The sequence below is a fragment of the Lontra canadensis genome, unplaced genomic scaffold, assembly GCF_010015895.1.
Source record: "Lontra canadensis isolate GAN:19392208 unplaced genomic scaffold, GSC_riverotter_1.0 scaffold46, whole genome shotgun sequence".
Classification (NCBI taxonomy): Eukaryota; Metazoa; Chordata; class Mammalia; order Carnivora; family Mustelidae; genus Lontra; species Lontra canadensis.
In genome coordinates, this window is record NW_022631040.1 from 13119863 (window position 1) to 13138469 (window position 18607).

Below are 18607 nucleotides of genomic sequence, written 5' to 3' on the forward strand. Positions count from 1 at the left end.
TGTAGCAAATGACAATATTTCATTCCTTTTGATGGCTGAGTAATATTCCAATATATATATATATATACCATGTCTTCTTTATCCATTCGTCTGTCAGTGGACATGTGAGATCTTTCCATATTTTGGCTATTATGGACATTGCTGCTATAAACATTGGGGTGCAGGTGCCCCTTCAGATCACTGTATTTGTATCTTTGGGGTAAATACTCAGTAGGGCAATTACTGGGTCATAGGGTAGCTCTATTTTTAACTTTTTGAGGAAACCCCATACAGTTTTGCAGAGTGGCCCCAACAGTTTGCATTCCCACCAACAGTGTAAGAGGACTCCCCTTTCTCCACATCCTCTCCAACATCTGTTGTTTCCTGAGCTGTTAATTTTAATGGTTGCTGAAATTTTTAAATAAATGTTTTTTATCAGATTAAAGAAGTAATGACCTGTTCTTATTTGTTAAATAGTTGTAGTTTTAAAGACTGGGTGATTATGGTTTATCTTTTTCCTGGCTCCACATTCGCTATCTTCTCTGCTACCCACTCTGCTCATTGTTCATGTTCATCTCAGTGGAAAGATCTCACATTGTTGAACGATTGTCACCTTTGGGTTTGGGGAGTGGAGGGGGTAGAACTGTATTTCAGGACAAGACAGAGTGAATCATAATCTCTTCTTTAAAGAGTTTGAGATCAAGAATACAAACCTCATGGAGTCTTTCTGTTCAGCACATGAGATAAAATACTACGAATGACTGCAGAAGTATCTCTGGATGGACTCTTAAGTCCTTGAGAGTGGACAGTGATAAACCCCAAGTGCAGGAAGAAAGGATAATGTTACAAAGTAACATGATCAACAAAGGGAGAAGCAGCATCCCACATTGATGCTGACAGCTTCCAGTATGAGAGAGAGCAGCACAGAGGAAGGCTAATTCTGAAAGGCTTAGTAGAAGAGAGACTTTGCAGACAAATTGACGGACAGAGGTTATCATCCAGAAAGCTGGAGCAAGACCAAGAAAGACACAAAAGTGGGGCTTAGCAGCCACACAAGGAATAACAGAGTCTTCAGAGACCACGCACCTTTACGTTCCGATTTTTTTCCCCACCTCGGGAGAAAACTAACATCCAAATACTTTGGTGAAATTTTCACCATGAGTTAGGGATAAAACTAGGACAAGAACTCAGGGTCCCAGACCCCATTGCGGTTATGCCATCTCTCCAAAGTTAATCAGTGATGCAGCTGGAGGGAACTCAGTGCTCTTAGAGTAACATTTTGCTCAACTTTTATCCATCAAATACCACAATATTAACTTGTTCCAAATGACAGCATTTCCATTCTCAACTAGCCTAGCTAGACAAAACTTCTGGCAGTTTTTCCAGGAGTATGGGTGGGCCAGGAACTATCATGGTGGCTGGGAAAATGCCGTGAATTAAAGAATACCTTTAACTTGTTCATCATAGCTGTTGCAGAGGAGTCTCAAAGCATTGGCTCCTCTCCTGGAAAATTCAGTAACTAGTTTTGTGAGCCTGACTTCACTGATTGCACATCTAATTATTGGCCAATAAACCAGACCACCATTCTTGAAGCTTCTCAGTTTTCCATGTTAGTTTGCTGTACCTGAAATTTGAAATGCAGATTTAAAAAGGCTTCATTGCTTTCCAGTTGAGGGTTCTTAGCAACACAAGAGTCAATTTGAGAAGATGTGTCTCCCTGGCTCAAAGTTACCCACATTGGGATCTAAGGGTAACAAAGTAGGGGTCTGGGTCTTGCCAAACAGATAAAATGAGAAGGGTTCTGAACTATAACCCTCAAAGCATAAGTAAATATCCCAAATACAATGCTGATCAAAGGAAATCAGACACAAAAAGAATACATACTGCACCATTCCTTTTATATAATAGTTTAAAAACGGGCAAAACCAACCCTTGTTACTAGGAGTCTGGGAAATGGGAAGTAGTTCCAGTTGCTGGGTCTAATGACCCTGAGGGACACGACAGGCCTTCTGGGAAGCTTGTAAGTTTGTTTCTAGTTCGAGTGCTGATCTGGGAAGTGCTGACCCCTTTGCTGACCATGGGTATGGTCATGTCATAAGATTTTGTCAACCTCTAACTTATTATTTGCTCAATTTTCTGTACGTATATTAAACTTCAATCACATTTGCAAAAAAAAATAGTAATAATTAGGGGAGGGGATTCTAGCATAAATTTCTAATTAAGAAGGAAGACAGTATTATGGTTGTCTCAAATCTCTACTTTTCAATTTTACTGCTTTATTTGTTGTAATAGGGTTAGAGAGGAAAAAAGGGGAGAAACATGGCACACATGTGAGCCACTATGACTAGGCTTGAACTGGTTAAGCAAGTACATAGACTCCAAAATGGGATACCCCGGAGAATCTTTAAAGGTATAAACTGAAGTCAAGTCAAATCAATTCTGCAAATGTTCACTGTACTCTATTACATGCATGGAACAGAGAGTAACACTATAGTTCCCAAAATTCTCTCTCCTTCACTGCAGGGTGGCAGCAAAAACAAAGCAAGGGAAAAAGACACAGAGAACCCAGATGGGAACAGAGTACCATGGGCCAAAGAGGGAGAAGTCTGTTAGATAACCAACATGCTCAGAGTTTAATGGACAAAGAAACACTCCTTAGTAATAAAGTGGCATAGACTCTATTAGAGTAAACTTTGAATAAATGTCTATATAAAGAATAAGGGCTTTGGGGTGCCTGGGTGGCTCAGTTGTTAAGCATCTGCCTTCAGCTCAGGTCATGATCTCAGGGTCCTGGAATCAAGCCCCATGTCGGGCTCCCTGCTCAGCGGGAAGCCTGCATCTTCCTCTCCTACTCCTCCTGCTTGTATTCCCTCAATGTCTATCTCTTAAAAAAAAAAAAAAAAAAAAGAATAAGGGCTTTGATTTTCAAAAGCAACATCTTACACAAATTGGAATCTGACATGCACAATATAGGACATAGAACAGTGTACTCTATCATTCGTTTGCTCTGTGTCAAACACCGGGGAATACAGTATAAATAAAAAAGATGAAATCTTTGCTCTTATGGAGCCTGGTTTTTTAGTGTGAATGCTAAAAAGAGAGAGAACATATGTAAATAAGTGGATAAATACATAACATGCCAAGTGGTATTATGTGCTGTAGGGAAACAACAGTCAGGGTGAGAAGGTCAGGAAGTACTGAGGGTGACAGTTTCTATTTTATAGGCAGTGATTATGGATTATGGAAGCTCTCACTACTCAGGTGGCATTTGAAAAAAGGCTCAAAAGAAATGAGGGAGTAGGATTATGGAAGCTCTCACTACTCAGGTGGCATTTGAAAAAAGGCTCAAAAGAAATGAGGGAGTAAGAGATGTGGATATACTGGAGAAGAATGTTCCTGGTCAAGGGAAGAGCAAGTGCAAAAATCCTGTGGCAAGGAGGTGCTTGGCATTCAAGGAACAACTAAACCGGTGTTGCTGGAACAGAGCAAGAAGGGAAAGCGTGGCAGAAGAGGAGATTATGAAATTAAGAATTGGTGCTTGTGGACAATTATCAGAAGTTGGATGAGTGTGATGGAGAACCACCGAAGGTCTTTAAGATGGAAGACATAGTGTAACTTAAAAATTCATTTTGATTGCTTAAGCTTCAGAATATACTGTACACTACAAAGAGCTGAAGTAGGGAGAACACAAGGAAATTCCTGCAATAACAGAGGAGAAATAACAAAGGCTTAGCCCAGAGCAACAACACTGGAAAGAGTGAAAACTGGGTGGACTCTACATGTATTCAAAGGCAAAGATGATAGAAATTCTAATAGATTCAATATTGGCTGTGAGAAAGAAGAATTAAGGAACACACAAGGCCAGAGTAGCCTTTGGAGTTGAGCAGAAAGACCCATACTAGATAGGAGATGTGATATTATGAAATTTAGAATCCAACTAAAATCATGAAGTTAGATAAGATTACTTAAAATATCAATGTAGGTAGAGAAGAGATCTGAGGACCAAGTCCTGGGTCAGGTCAGCATTTCAGAGATCAGAGGAATGAGAACAAACCATCAAGAGAGCCTGAGGAGTGAGCACTGAAGTCAGAAGACCGAGACCCGGAAGCCAAGTCAAGGAAGTATCTCAAGATGGAGTGACCAGCCCTATCCAATGCTTTTAATAGATCCACTGAATCTAGAATAATCTAGAAGACTGATCCATTGGATAGGTCACTGGGAAGGTCACTGGTCACCTTGAGGAAGTGTTCACTGGTAGAAACAAATGTCTTATGTGAATGGTTCAGGGATGCACAACAGAACAGAAATCAGAGGTAGAGAGTATGTGCACCCCTTTGAAGAGTTTTAGTGGGAAAACAATTAGAGAAATTAGTTCTTTGTCCAGGATTATAATTGATGTGGTGTTCCAGAAAACTCACTGCTTAGATCTCTAATACCAGGAACATAGATGATGAGCAGACTCTCCTGCTGTCCCTCTCGATCTACTATCCCATTTGTAGCAAGACCAAGCTTGTCTGCAGCTTGCTACTAGACAATGAGGGAGCATGGCAGGAGCAGGTTTCCCATAACAGGTGACTATGGCTTATGGTCTCCTCCTCAGCATACCCAATGACTTCCTCAGAAGTACACTATAATTTGAAAGTCTCCAATCCAATCTCTTTGCTTCCCTTCCTTTCCCATGTGTGACACCTGCATTCTGATCTGAATTTCACCCTGCATGCTACTGTTTCCTCCTCTCTACTGTAGACTTGATGGCTGTGACTCAAAAGACTTGAACAAACACAGTTGGTAAGTGATGAAATAAAATTTAAAATCCTAAACCTAGACAACACAGTTTCAGAGACTGTACTGTTTAACAGAATTTTAATGTCCTTACTCCAGCAGAGTAATGTCTGCAGACTCTGAGCAGCATTGGCTAGAGTAGTGATAGACTCTCCTGGTTTTCTATACAAAGTATCTAGATAGTGTGTGTGTGTGTGTGTGTGTGTGTGTGCATGTGTGTATTTGGCAAAGCTCATAGTCTTTCTTTTTATATCTGTAGGTATATAGCTATACATAATGATAGTGTTTGCATTTCAGAGCATCATTTAATATATAATAATTCTCAATGAATCTTTCCTCCATCTCTTCAACTTCCTAAAATTAAGATCCTCCCTAAGAATTGCTATATCTATTTATAAATGGGATGGATATTAATTAGCAACAAATCTCACAGTTCATTGATCTGTTCAACAAATATTTGTCAAGTTCCTTTTATGTGTTGGGCACTATACTGAGCATAGCAGGACATAAAAAGGAGGAAGATGGACATGACATCTGCCACCACAGAATAACAACTGAGGTTTAGAGAAGATAAAACCAAGTAAGACACTCTTCTTACCAACTGTTATCTATATGGTATGCCATTGAGGTTAAGAACACCAGTTTTTCAACAAGATAGACCTAAGTTCAAGGACAACCTCTATTATGCATCAGTTGTATGACCTTGAACAATTGACATAAGCTCCCTAAACCTCATTATCTCCTGTGTGCGATGAAGGTACTAATCCTATCTTAGGTAATGGGCTACAAGAAGTAAAGACAATAAAGCATATAAAGCCCCTCACAGGGTTTTGCTAGAAATGAGAGATCTGTGAATGCAGCTGTCACTTCTAGGTCTGTGATTTCTGACAAAATTTGTGCTCTATGTCGATGGAACCTTTAAATCCTACTTCTATAAAAGCCTCTAACAACCATAAATAATTATGCCAAGTTACAATGTCCCGATGGAAACCTGCACACTCTCTTCTCTACCTCTTGGACCACCACTGTGCAACCAACCCATTATCTAAGAGTGTTTCCTTCATTTCTAGATGATCAGTGAACTTTTCTCCCTCTTTTCCCCCTTCATTTATTTGACTTTTAACCATTTTACTCCTTGTATGCACTTTGATCAAATTTGAGTATCTGAAAAGAAAAAAAAAATCAGATCTGCTTTTTAAAAACAAAACAAAACAAAAACCCATAAACTTGTTTTGGTTTTGAGATAAGATTCAACAGTTAATTAAAAAAAAAAAAGCTACTGGTGTGATTGGTAGGGAGCTAAACATAGACTTATTTTATTCATCCTCCTTTTTATGCCCAAAACTCAGAAAATAGACAATTTTCTGTTATTTACTGTCCTTCTCTGGTAATGACCTTGTTTGAGATGTCATTTCCAATGTGAACAGACACCGTTTCTGACATCTTCCCCAATCTATCTACAAACAGAGAAAGCATAGGGGAACTCACATCAGGAAAATGTTAGCTCATTCATGAAAAACATGTCTTTTCTTTCTGATAAATGTTGTTTTCAAGCTCAAATTCTCACAGTAAAATGCCATTTCCAGTGGGGAGAAACTCTCACAGAATCTTGGCAATTAAAGGTGTTAAAAAACAAAATTCAACTGAGTAAATCTGAAGTTCTAATTGACTTTAGTCAATAATTTGTGAATCAAGCAACATCCCATCTAGCAAGAAGAGAGGAGCTCCTAGAAGCTATAAAAATAATAGGATTTTATAAGTAGAAACAGGGTTGGACAAAGATGGTATTAGCAAAAAAAAAAAAAAAAAAAAAAAAAAAGGAAGAAAGGAGAGATTGTTTCAGGCAAGGTCACCTTCCCCAAGTGGGGAAGAGGGTCTTACCTGACAGATGACCTTATTAGTGCTGATCACAAATTCCAGCTTAATTAGTTTAAAATTCCACTCGTGGGAGAGGCTGAAACTGCCGTTAGTTTAGACTTTAAGTCTTAGTAAAACTTAGCACAAGTGACTCTATTTTTGACCTGTTGCTTCTTTTTAACAAAGAGATATTAGGTTTCATGAATCCCTTCATTTTTTTAAAAGAAGAAAGTGAGTCTGGCGGGTTTGGAATGTTACTGAGCCAGTTTATACACCTGATCCATTAGGGGACAAATATACTCACTTCATGCTTTCTGCAAGGTGGTTGACTCTGACATTAGAAGGAAGGGACTTCTTAAAAATGCATACGTTGCATTTTTTTCAATCCTTTACTGTCTTGGCCCTGGGGGTATGGAATGGAATGGAATGGGATGGGTAGCTCGCTGGCAAGCTGGTGAAGAAGAGGCCCATCTAAGTCAACTCCATTCTTGGCAGTAGGCCCATTTGTACGCCCAGTGACAGCCCCCAAACCAGCTCCAATGAGGCCAGGCTTGACTCTACTTGGTGAGCACCTTCACCCAGTTCTGGGGACCAACATGAGAAGGCTGCTTGGCCAAAAGCTCTAAAGCCATGACTCTTGTCCTGACTCTTGCTCATTAAAGGGACATTTTGGCCTCCACCTCCCACTCTTTTCTCTCCGTTTCTTCATGACCAGAGCAGGAAAGAAAGACACCATTTAATGGGTACCGTAAGACATCAACTTTTTTTTTTTTAAGATTTTATTTATTTATTTGACAGAGAGATCACAAGTAGACAGAGAGGCAGGCAGAGAGAGAGAGAGAGAGAGAGGGAAGCAGGCTCCCTGCTGAGCAGAGAGCCCGATGCAGGCCTCAATCCCAGGACCCTGGGATCATGACCTGAGCTGAAGGCAGAGGCTTTAACCTACTGAGCCACCCAGGCGCCCCAAGACATCAACTTTTGAGTACACTTAAAATTATTTTAGCCCACTAATGATAATAGTAATAAATTTCTGGGAACGTAGCTCCTGAGGAAAGAGTGTGTGATTGTGTTGTTATGACCTAAACCAAGGCACCCCTGCTGCTTATCTTATTTGTATTAAGAACATAAAGCCTGAGGGCAGGATTCTGAATTTGTGACAGATGATCTGACCCACCAAGGGTCCAGTTATCACAGCTACAAATTGTTAAGGATCTTGGGCATAGGTTTGCCAGTTATGGGGATGCTCATGGGGAGAGGACAAGCATGGATAGATGGTAGAGGGGAGGACATGGTAAAGAAAAATTGTTTGTGACACTTGTTAAAGTTGGTAAGGAAAAGTTTATTCAAGAGGTACTACTGCAATGGGGTTTTGCAGTAGGGGAGAGAGATCAGGATCAACTCCAAACTGGGTCTGGGCAACCCAAGATTTACAGCCAAGATTCAAGGTGGAGGTCAGTTCATAGAAAATTACTAAGAGGAAACATAGAAGCTAGGGAGATTGTTGCTAGACCAGATATAACAGGACTCTTGTTGAAAGCACGCTAGTGATAAGATATCAATGGTGGGAAAAGGAACTTAATCAGATATGAGGAGAGGTCAGATAACAAGGGTGGGGGACTTAGGCTAAACTGACCCAGCAAAATTCTCGCTAAAACTGGACTGGGCAGACCAAAGACAGAGCCCAAGTTCAGGGCCCCTGGGAGAAGAGGGCTGGGAGGAGGCTGACTCAGGTTTGATCAAAGGACAGAGTCTTTTATTAGGACCCAGTTGAAATTTATTCAGTAAGATTTCTTGGAGTGACCTTTCTTTCTTTTTTCAGTTTCTCCTGTTTTGTTTTGTTTTTCAAGTTTTTATTTAAATTCCAGTTAGTTAACATAGAGTGTAATATTAGTTTCAGATACAGAATTTAATAGAGTGTAATATTAGTTTCAGATACAGAATTTAATGATTCATCACTTCCATCAACACCTGGTGCTCATCACAATTGTCCTCCTTAATACCCATCAACTCTTTTTTTTTTAATTTTAATTTTTTAAAAGATTTTATTTATGTATTTGACAGATAGAGATCACAAGTAGGCAGAGTGGCAGGCAGAGAGAGAGGAGGAAGAGGACCTTGGGATCATGACCCAAGCCAAAGGCAGAGGCTTTAACCCACTGAGCCACCCAGGTGCCCCAATACCCATCAACTCTTTAACCCATCCTCTCACCCACCTCTCCTCCAGCAAACAAACCCTCAGTTTGTTCTCTGGAGTTAAGAGGTCTGTTTCTTGGTTGCTGCTCTTGCTCTCTCTCTCTCTCTCTTTTTCCCCAAGTGTTGATCTGTATTGTTTCTTAAATTCTACATATGAGTGAAATCATTTATATTTCTCTGACTGACTTTATTTCACTTAGCGTAATACTCTCTAGCTCCCTCCTTGTTATTGCAAGTGGCAAGATTCCATTCTTTTTTGATGGCTGAATAATTATATATATATATATATATATATATATATATATATATATATATATAAAACTTCTTTATCCATTCAGATGTCAATGGACATCTGGGCTCTTTCCATAATTTGGCTATTGCTGATGATGTTACTATAAACGTCAGAATGTATGCTCCCCTTCAAATCTGTATTTTTGTATCTTTTGAGTAAATACCCAGTAGTGCAATTGCTGGATCATAAGGTAGCTCTATTTTTAACTTTTTGAGGAACCTCATACTGTTTTTCCAGAATGGCTGTACCAGTTTGCATTCTCACCAACAATGTAAGAGAGAGGGTTCCCCTTTCTCCACATCCTCACCAACACCTGCTATTTCCTGTGTTGATTTTAGCCATTCTTACAGGTATGAGGTGATATCTCATTGTGGTTTTTAATCTGTATTTTCCTGATGATGAGTGATGTTGAACATCTTTTCATATGTTCATTAGCCATCTGTATGTCTTCTTTGGAAAAATGTCTATTCATGTCTTCTGCCCATTTTTTAACTGGATTATTTGGTTTTGGGCTGATCAGTTTTATAAATTCTTTATACATTTTGGATACTAACCCTTTATCAGATATGTCATTTGCGAATATCTTCTCCCATTCTGAAGGTTGCCTTCTAGTTTTGTTGATTGTTTCCTTTGCTGTGCAGAAGCTTTTTATCTTGATGACATCCTAGTAGTTTATTTTTGCTTTTATTTCCTTTGCCTCAGGAGACATATCTAGTAAGAAGTTTCTATGCCAAATGTCAAAGAGGTTACTGCCTGTGTTCTCCTCTAGGATTTTAATGGTTTCCTGTCTCATATTTAGGTCTTTCACCCATTTTGAATTTATTTTTGTGTATGGTGTAAGAAAGTGATCCAGTTCCATTCTTTTGCATGTTGTTGTCCTGTTTTCACACAACTGTTTGCTAAAGAGACTCTTTTTTTTTTTTTCATTGGATATTCTTTCCTGCCTTGTTGGCCATATAATTATGGATTCATTTCTGGGTTCTCTATTCCATTCTACTGATCTATGTGTCTGTTTTTGTGCCAGTACCATACCGTCTTGGAGCAATCTCTTTTTAACTGGAACCCTGACTTTCACTGGAATTAAGATTTATTCACTCAATAGTATTTTTCATTCATCTAACAATTTTTGTTACTGAACACCTACTATGCGCCAGACACTGTGTTAGGCATCAGGGAAACAATAGAGATTGTGATAAACATGACCCCAACCCTCATGGGACTGACAGTGAAATGGGGAAACAGGTAAATAAAAGAGCTACAACCCTTGGTAGTTAAAAAGAAAATAAACAGAGGGTTGTTCTAGAAAATAATAGGAGAAGCTATGATCAAAGAGAAGGGAAAATTTACATTGAGAATGATGAAAAAGATAGTGTTAGCCATCCAATAAATCACAGGAAGCACATCCCAGCCACAAGGAGCACAAGTGCAAGGGCCCTGAGGCAGGATGGAATTGAATGACACTGAGAACATCAGAAGGCCAGTATGGGTAGAACAGTGTGGAGATGACTCAGACAAGTCACAAGCTGTAGAAGGAGCTTGACCACGATGTGATCAGATGTGTTTTTTCTTAAACATTGTTCTGGTCACCATGGAGAAAATAGGATGGTCAAAGACAAGAAAAAAAGCAGGGAGCTACTTAGGAGGAGTCCATTAGAGTAATATTTGTGAGATGTGATCAGGGCTTGAGGAGATTAGAGAGAGATGGAGAAGCAGCAGCAGCCTGGGGGAGGGTGGGCAGGGGGGTGCACAGTAGAAAGAATTGTTTGGTGGTGGGCCTTTCTCTCTAGAGAGTCAGATTGATGCAGACGATCTTCTGCTAAGTGCAGGGCAGACACGATACATTGGCCTTCAAATAGTTCTCAGGGTGACAAGAATATGGAGGACTTAAACTCTGTGAGTGATGTCAGCAATTAGTGAAGCATTTTGGTCCGTGTCCTTCACCCCTCTCTGTCAAAGCATGTGTCTTCAGCATTCACTACATGACAGGAGCTGCCAGGAGAGAACAGCAAATGAGACAGGCAAGAGCCCTGCCTTCTTAGAGTGACATCATCAAGGGGATATGGAAAATCAATTGGCAAACAAATACATTTGTCAAGTCAGGTGGTAAGAATTCTTAGGGGAGCACCTGGGTGGCTCAGTTGGTTAAGCGTCTGCCTTTGGCTCAGGTCACGATCCCAGGGTCCTGGGATGGAGCCCCCCATCTGTTGGGCTCCCTGCTCAGTGGAGAACTTGTTTCTTTCTCCCCCTATGCCCCTCCCCTCTGCTTGCAAATGAGACTACCTGGGTGAGGAGGCATTTGAGCAGAGACCTGAATGAAGGAGGGGAGCAAATCATTCAAGGAACAGGGAGAAGGGTCCAGTCCCTGTGCAGCGAGTGCAAAGCCCGTAAGTGGGTGGGGGTGCGGCAGGTTTGGCACACTTCTCACCCCACTATCCCACCACCTCCCACAAATTCAGTGTCTTTCTTCTCATATCAAACTGCTTATCTTCTAGTCTCAACAATCCTAGGTCCTGGAAAACAGGAATCATCCCACAGGAGGTTGGATGACTTTCATTTTTCATCATTCCAAGTGTCTTTCACTAAACTAAGAATCAAAAGTCTATGACTGTACATTTAAGCACTTAAGCTTTGTACCCAGCTGAAAATTATTACTAAACTCTTCCAGTTTAGACAGAAAAATGTGTTATTTGGGCATTAGAAAGAGTGTCTGTGTGTGTGTGTGAGAGAGAGAGAGAGAGATTGGAAGAGAAGGAAAAGTGAAGGAGGGAGATTATATAACTTTAGACCACAGTGGCTTTGTGTGTTACAGATGAAGTAATTTGTTTGTAATTGCTCAGAAGACATGTTTACCCAAGGAACTGATAGCAGCATTGAGCCGCCTGTCTGACTTTCAGGTTTATATGTCTGTTTAGACAAGTGCCAGTGACCAGGCAGAGTTGGAATGGAGAACAAGTTCACATGATTCTATGTGTTCTGACCCACTGCCTTGGGCACCAACCTGACCCAGATGTCCCATCGCTAACCATGGTACGCATTCCCAGATTTCTTAAAGGGCAACACAGCAAAACCTTGGCCAGAGGCAATCCAATCATGGAGAAAGACAATGACACAGAGTCTGGGATCTTGGAGACTGAACTGACAACCAGGATTTTTAACCAAGAATTACTGTCCTCTGGAAAGCTGGACACTGTATCTTCTTTGTGAAACTTCCCTTCTTCTATGACCTAGAACTGAAATGACTTTATATCCATTTCCTGCTATTTCTCCAGGGAGCTTGTCCATATAAAAAATCCACTCTAATATAACAATGAACATGCTCTGTCTCAGAAAATGACATGTCAGAGCTGTCTTGATGGACCTTCTCTGAAAAAGTAGGTGTGTGAGCCCGGAGATAGTGCCGGGTCAGATAAATCTTGACCATCACATTAACCCGCTAGGCTTGGTCGGTCTTCATATATGTGGACAGTGGAAAGACATTGGGTCAGGCCACATATGGCCCATACCTCCAACATCCCACCACATCCCTTGGGAACAACAGCTCCAATCACCATCTCTTCAGGCTATGTCAAATGTGTCTCTCCAGTCACCACCCAGCTTGGTGCTCATCAGGTTGGTTCCATCTCTCACCTCCATGACATTTTAGATTATTCCAAAATTAGGAATGCCTCCTCTCTCTGAACAGATCTTACACTGATTGTCCTCCTTTGCATGAAATGGAAATTTCAAGTACCAACAAATCAACATCTGCCCAAAGGTTCTTATGGCCCTTTATTTCCAGGGCCAGGAACTACCCTGGCATTAGTTGGCCTGCTCTTATAATTGCCTGAAGAGGGGGACCAAATTATCCGAAGAGTTTAGGACCCAGAGCTGGAACAGTGTACTTTATCTTTGAGGATAAATAACACAGAGAGGTGACTGTCACCTGCGGCAAAGTCCCTGCCACCATGACAAGAGTTTCCAGGACTTTTTATCAGTTTACTTAGAATAGATACTAAGTAATGGGATATTCAGCCACAACTTCCCTTTTTCATTTGAAACTCTGAAGGGTAAGGACTTCTAAAAAAATTTTTTTAAGGTTTTATTTATTTATTTGACAGAAAGAGACACCACGAGAGAGGGAACACAAGCGGGGAGAGTGGGAGAGGGAGAAGCAGACTTCCCACTGAGCAGAGAGCCCGATGAAGGCTTAGACTGAGCCACCCAGGCACCCAATGAAGTCTAAAAATTCTTTAACAAAAACATTACAAACAGTAAACATTCTAAATAAAAGAAATACTTCAAAGGGACTTTGCAGTTATTACATATTTTTTATCCTTTTTTGCGAATACATAATTTATATCCTGGGAAGGAACATAGATAATTGCCTGAGACAATAAACAAGTGACCATAATCTATAATCTTTTTCCATTTCTCATGAAAAGAAAGAAATGTTCTTATATGATATTGTCATAATGTTCCCCCAAAAGAGATGTCCCCTAAGAGTTATCTGTAACAACAGAGATTGATATGTATGACAGGGCAAAGTATCTTGTTTCTCTTATTCTGCAAATTTCCACATCCTAGGTTGGATCCCTTCCTGCCATTGCCAGCCATACTGCCAACACCTAGGAGGAAGGCCAGAGGACATGTCGATGGGAAGTTTAGCAGGGTGGGAAATGTAACAACTTTGGATAATAAATTAAAAATGTGTTCCTCTTCACCGATTTGGATAGTCATTTTTTTAAAAAATTATACTAAAATCTCATATTTATTTAGATCTATTTCTAGACTGTTCTGTTGCTCTGTTTAGTCTTCTGCCAGTCCCTTACTATCTTCCACATCGTAGCTTATAGTATATTTTCAACTAGGTGAGACTACTGCTCTGCTGTGGGAGTGCTGGTGTTAACGTTCAAGAATGTAAAAACTCAGAACCCAGGACAACAGTCACCCTAGGCACAATCAAGTCAAATGTGCTCAGATATAGTTAAAGTTGAATACTTACCTTATGAAATTATAATATAATATAATATAATATAATATAATATAATATAGTATAATATATCTAAGCATATTTTGCTAAATTGATAAACAAACACAAATGCAGGTAAACCCATGAATTCAAGGACGTCACAACATCAGAAAGTTGATATGAGCTCTATGATTAGATCAAAGAGAAGAACCATGTGATCATTTCAGCAAATGATGAGAGCAAAGGGCATCTGACTCAGTTCCCCATCTAGTCCAAGTATGATCTTGGTAAATCTTAGTAGAAAGTAAAAAATCTTAGTAAAATAACAGGATGGAAAGACACACATCTCAAACCCACAGCTAGAAGCATGTGAGCCAATGTCATTGAACAACAGAGAACTAAATAAATCAAAAGATACTGAAAGGAGAGAGAAAATACTTTTTCGTAGATGTTCTTTTTTTTTTTAAGATTCGATCTATTTATTTGAAGACAGAGATCACAAGTAGGCCGAGAGGCAGGCAGAGAGAGAGGAGGAAGCAGGCTCCCCGCTGAGCAGAGAGCCCAATGTCGGGCTCAATCCCAGGACCCTGAGATCATGACCTGAGCCAAAGGCAGAGGCTTTAACCCACTCAGCCACCCAGGTGCTCCTTCATCGATGTTCTTATTCTGTGCCTAGGAAATACAACAAAAATGAGAAGAGAAAAGAGGAAACTGTTAAAAAGATTCTACGGCTTTAGATTTTTAACTTGTTCATTTCTCCACACAGCTTGCTCAGTGTCTTCTTTCAGCTTTCCTTAAGTTTATTTTTGCCTTTTTCAGATCTCTTAAGTGGATCACTTTGCTTTCTTATTTATTTGTTTGTTTGTTTGTTTGTTTGTTTTTATTAACATACAATGTATTATTTGCCCCAGAGGTGCAGGCCTGTGAATCATCAGGATTACACATTTCATAGTTCTCACCATTACTTTCTTCTCTATTATTTCATGATGTCAGTGTCTGAACTATGAATTTTTTTTAAAAGAAAAGCTCTAGATGTACTCCACGTCTCCACCACATTTCATCAATTTTAACACACACAGTCTTTTTTTTTCTTTCCATATTTTCACATCTATGAGTTAGAAATTTATGTCATAATATCAATGCCACGTGACCATCACAGTGGCCTGGGAGCAGCTGCGGTGTGGCTGTCACTGTCCCTCCTTACCATATGCATTTGTATTTTTACTACTTCACTTAGATATGAGCATTATTGGTGATTGCCACGTGAAATGTCTCCAGAAAGTTTTCCCTGTCATTTGCCAATGAAATAAAGTTACTATGGATACAGAAATGCATGGGAATATATCAATAGGGCATACATGTATATTAGTGACACATATGTTGATATTAGACAAAAAACTACAGCTACATATTTTCTTGCAAAGCAGCTACTAACTACTTTACTGGATTTAAGAATCGGATATATTACCAAGTAGATGAACCTGTTACATTCTGTTCCTAAGATGCGTAAAAAAGGATTTCCCATCATGCTACGCAAAGCAGCTGAAGAAAGTAGAAACCGCCAAATCCCTTGGAACAAATAGAAGAAATTTCAAAGCAATGAGAGCCGGTATGTCTCATACATGTATAATGCAGAACTACTATCAAAGCATCAAATATCAATTTGACTGAGACTTCCTGCTGATTTTGAACAGAAGCTGCTTAAACTCTAGTTACATATGACTCAACTGAGAAAAAAAATACAACTATGAGTTTGACCAAATAAGAAATACTCATAAAACACCAATAACTTTTGCCATGCCTTTAAATTGCACTACAATCTTTATGCTAAAGGTGATAAGAGATTAAGATGATGAGCACAGGATATAAAAGCAGCAAACACTTCTTTGCAATGCTCTTCCTAACTGTTATTTGTTGAAAGTTGCCATAATATTTAGTCAATAAACCACAAAACGACACCTGAGAATGAGATGTTCCTCAAAGATGTTACTAGGCATGCACAGAAAAATGGCTGAACAATGGTTGAACTGATGGAGATTTAGTTGAATGTCATCAGAAAAGATGTCCAGGTGAATCTTAAAGGATAAGTAAAAGTTTTCCAGGAGAATGAAGAAGGAAAAGTCATTATACAAACACAGAACACAACAGAAGTACAGGGGAATATAAACCCATTTGGGAAAAAAGAAGATTCTGTTTGGAAAGTGAGTTTCTACATGGCAAGAGACACATTTGTTTGGTGGTACCATTGAACTAGAACTGGCAGAGTCATTGCAGATCACATAGAGGTCCTGGTAGTGGAGCCCTCCAGGGATGGCCCAGGCTGAATCACACTGTTGGTGGTGCTATCTACTTCCCATTTTATTCCTCTTTTCCCCCTCCTCTGCCCATCACAGAGCTTCCCCCTATGCCCAACGCCCATTATTGGACATTGAAGAAATATTCTTCCATTGAAAATATGCATGCATGATTTCTGTAGGTTCAACATTATCCTCAGAATACCAAGCATGTGGAAGGCCTCACTATGTATATTAAGTGATTGCATTGTTTGCAATCATCATGAGCTTAGTTGGCAAGATTATCTGCCAACATCATATGTGCTATATTTCTTTCTTCTTCACATTACTTGCTTTTCCCACCATGCAGATGTACTCCCTCAGCTCCCTCCATGATGCCCTGCCTTCTCCATATTCCATGCTGCCTTGGCCTCTGCTTGTCCCTGTTCTTTGCTATTTCATCCAAATCTATGCAACACTGAGTAGGTAAAATACTACTGCCAAACATAAAGAAGCTCCATGACCAGATCTGGGAGGGATGGTGTGGAGACATAAAGACAGACAGGTGGACATACAGGCAGATATTGGCTGCTTCATAAAACATTTTCACTTTAGCTTCAAATAGAATCCTGTTTATTTAACCACAAATGTAAGGGGGAAAAAACCCTTTTCCATCTTTTCTAGATTTCATTATTATTGAGACTACTGATAGTGTCTTTGTTTTAAAGACACAGAGCTAGGATTGATTACCAGCCAATGCTGGCCAAGGAGAGATACTGAATATTGTAACCCCAATTTACCATGTCACTAATTTGGCAACAGGGGTTATTCTTAATGGAGTGAAAGAAAGATACCATTTTTCTTCTGTGTCTTTAAAGCCAACTTTTTTTTTTTTTTTTGCTTCTTGAAAAAGAAGCCATGTCACAAATTTCATTACTATAATTTAAACTGTAAGACCTGCCAGAGATATTAAAGGGTACCTCGTCCAATCTTCTCATTTTACAGATGAGAAAAAATAAATAAATTGACTTGTTCCAGACTTTACAACAAGCTGATGACAAAGCCAGGATTGAACCCAAGTTCTGACTTTACACAACCAATCTGCCCAAGACATATTATGGAGCAAAGGGTACCTATCTGAGGCATGTGAATTGGCCACGCGTCCAGACTGGGGTGCAGGAAAGTTCAGGAATGCTTAGAGTCTTCCTCTCTCTCTCTTTCTGCAGGTTCACGGAATTATGAACTATAAGTAAAAAGTCTCAAGGTTAAGTGTTGTTTGGAAGAATTCGTCGTTAAATCTGAAAGATGAAAAGTCTCACCACTGTCCAAGGCTGCCTAGTCAAGGAGTTCTGAGAAAGACTTGACAAATGCCTGTGTCCATCTCCCCACTTCCCAGATGAGTAAATGAAGGCACGAGGGGGGAAAAAAAAAACACAGCTGAAGAAGAAATCACTCCAGAGCCAAGATTTCTCTTTCCTGGGCTGCATTCTGCAACCCAAAGCTTGTGTAATTCTATAAAGCGCCCATGAATCAGCGAGGATGGCAGCCCAATCAATAAATAATATGGCGAGCTGAGAGATTGAGGTCTCTAGGCAGCTTTACCAAGATCTATTAAAAGTAATTTCAGTTCCCTTTTGAATTGCAGTCCTTTCTCTCTTAGCTCTGCCAGGGGTTTTATTTTATTTGTTCTTGCATTTTGGATGGCCTCCTTTGTTGGCTGTGCAATGGATTTGATGATCTCATTTCACTTGGTCTTTTCCAGCCTGTTTCTGTGATTGGAGTGGGTTGGAAATGGATTCTGAACTTCTGCCTGAATGGGAGGGAGGGGGACTGTGTCAGCAACCTGGGTCCCTGTCCTCCTCAGTGGACCAGAGGCCCGCATTTCCTTCTGCGACAGTGCCCCCAAAACCAGGCCCCCTAAGTTCTGTTCTCATGCCAGCCATACTCCCTCTATTATTTGGGGCAGGCCGTGAGATTGTCCCAAACTCAGCAAGCAGGTATTTTCCAGACTTACTTTTTTATTTTTTTAATTATTATTATGTTCCATTAGCCAACATACAGTACATTATTAGTTTTGACTTACTTTTGCGGAGAGGAGTGCCTGCTGTTGATAGGATTCGAGTCAGCTCTAAAGCCACAAAATCAATCAACAATTCAAACAATTCTTTATTGAGCAGCTCCTGTGTATCTGGTGTATTGAGAAGCCAAATAAGGAGCCCAGTGGAAACCATAATTCAGAGGTTCTCATAATTTTTCTTACTGACTTCTAAGTCCCTCCCTGTT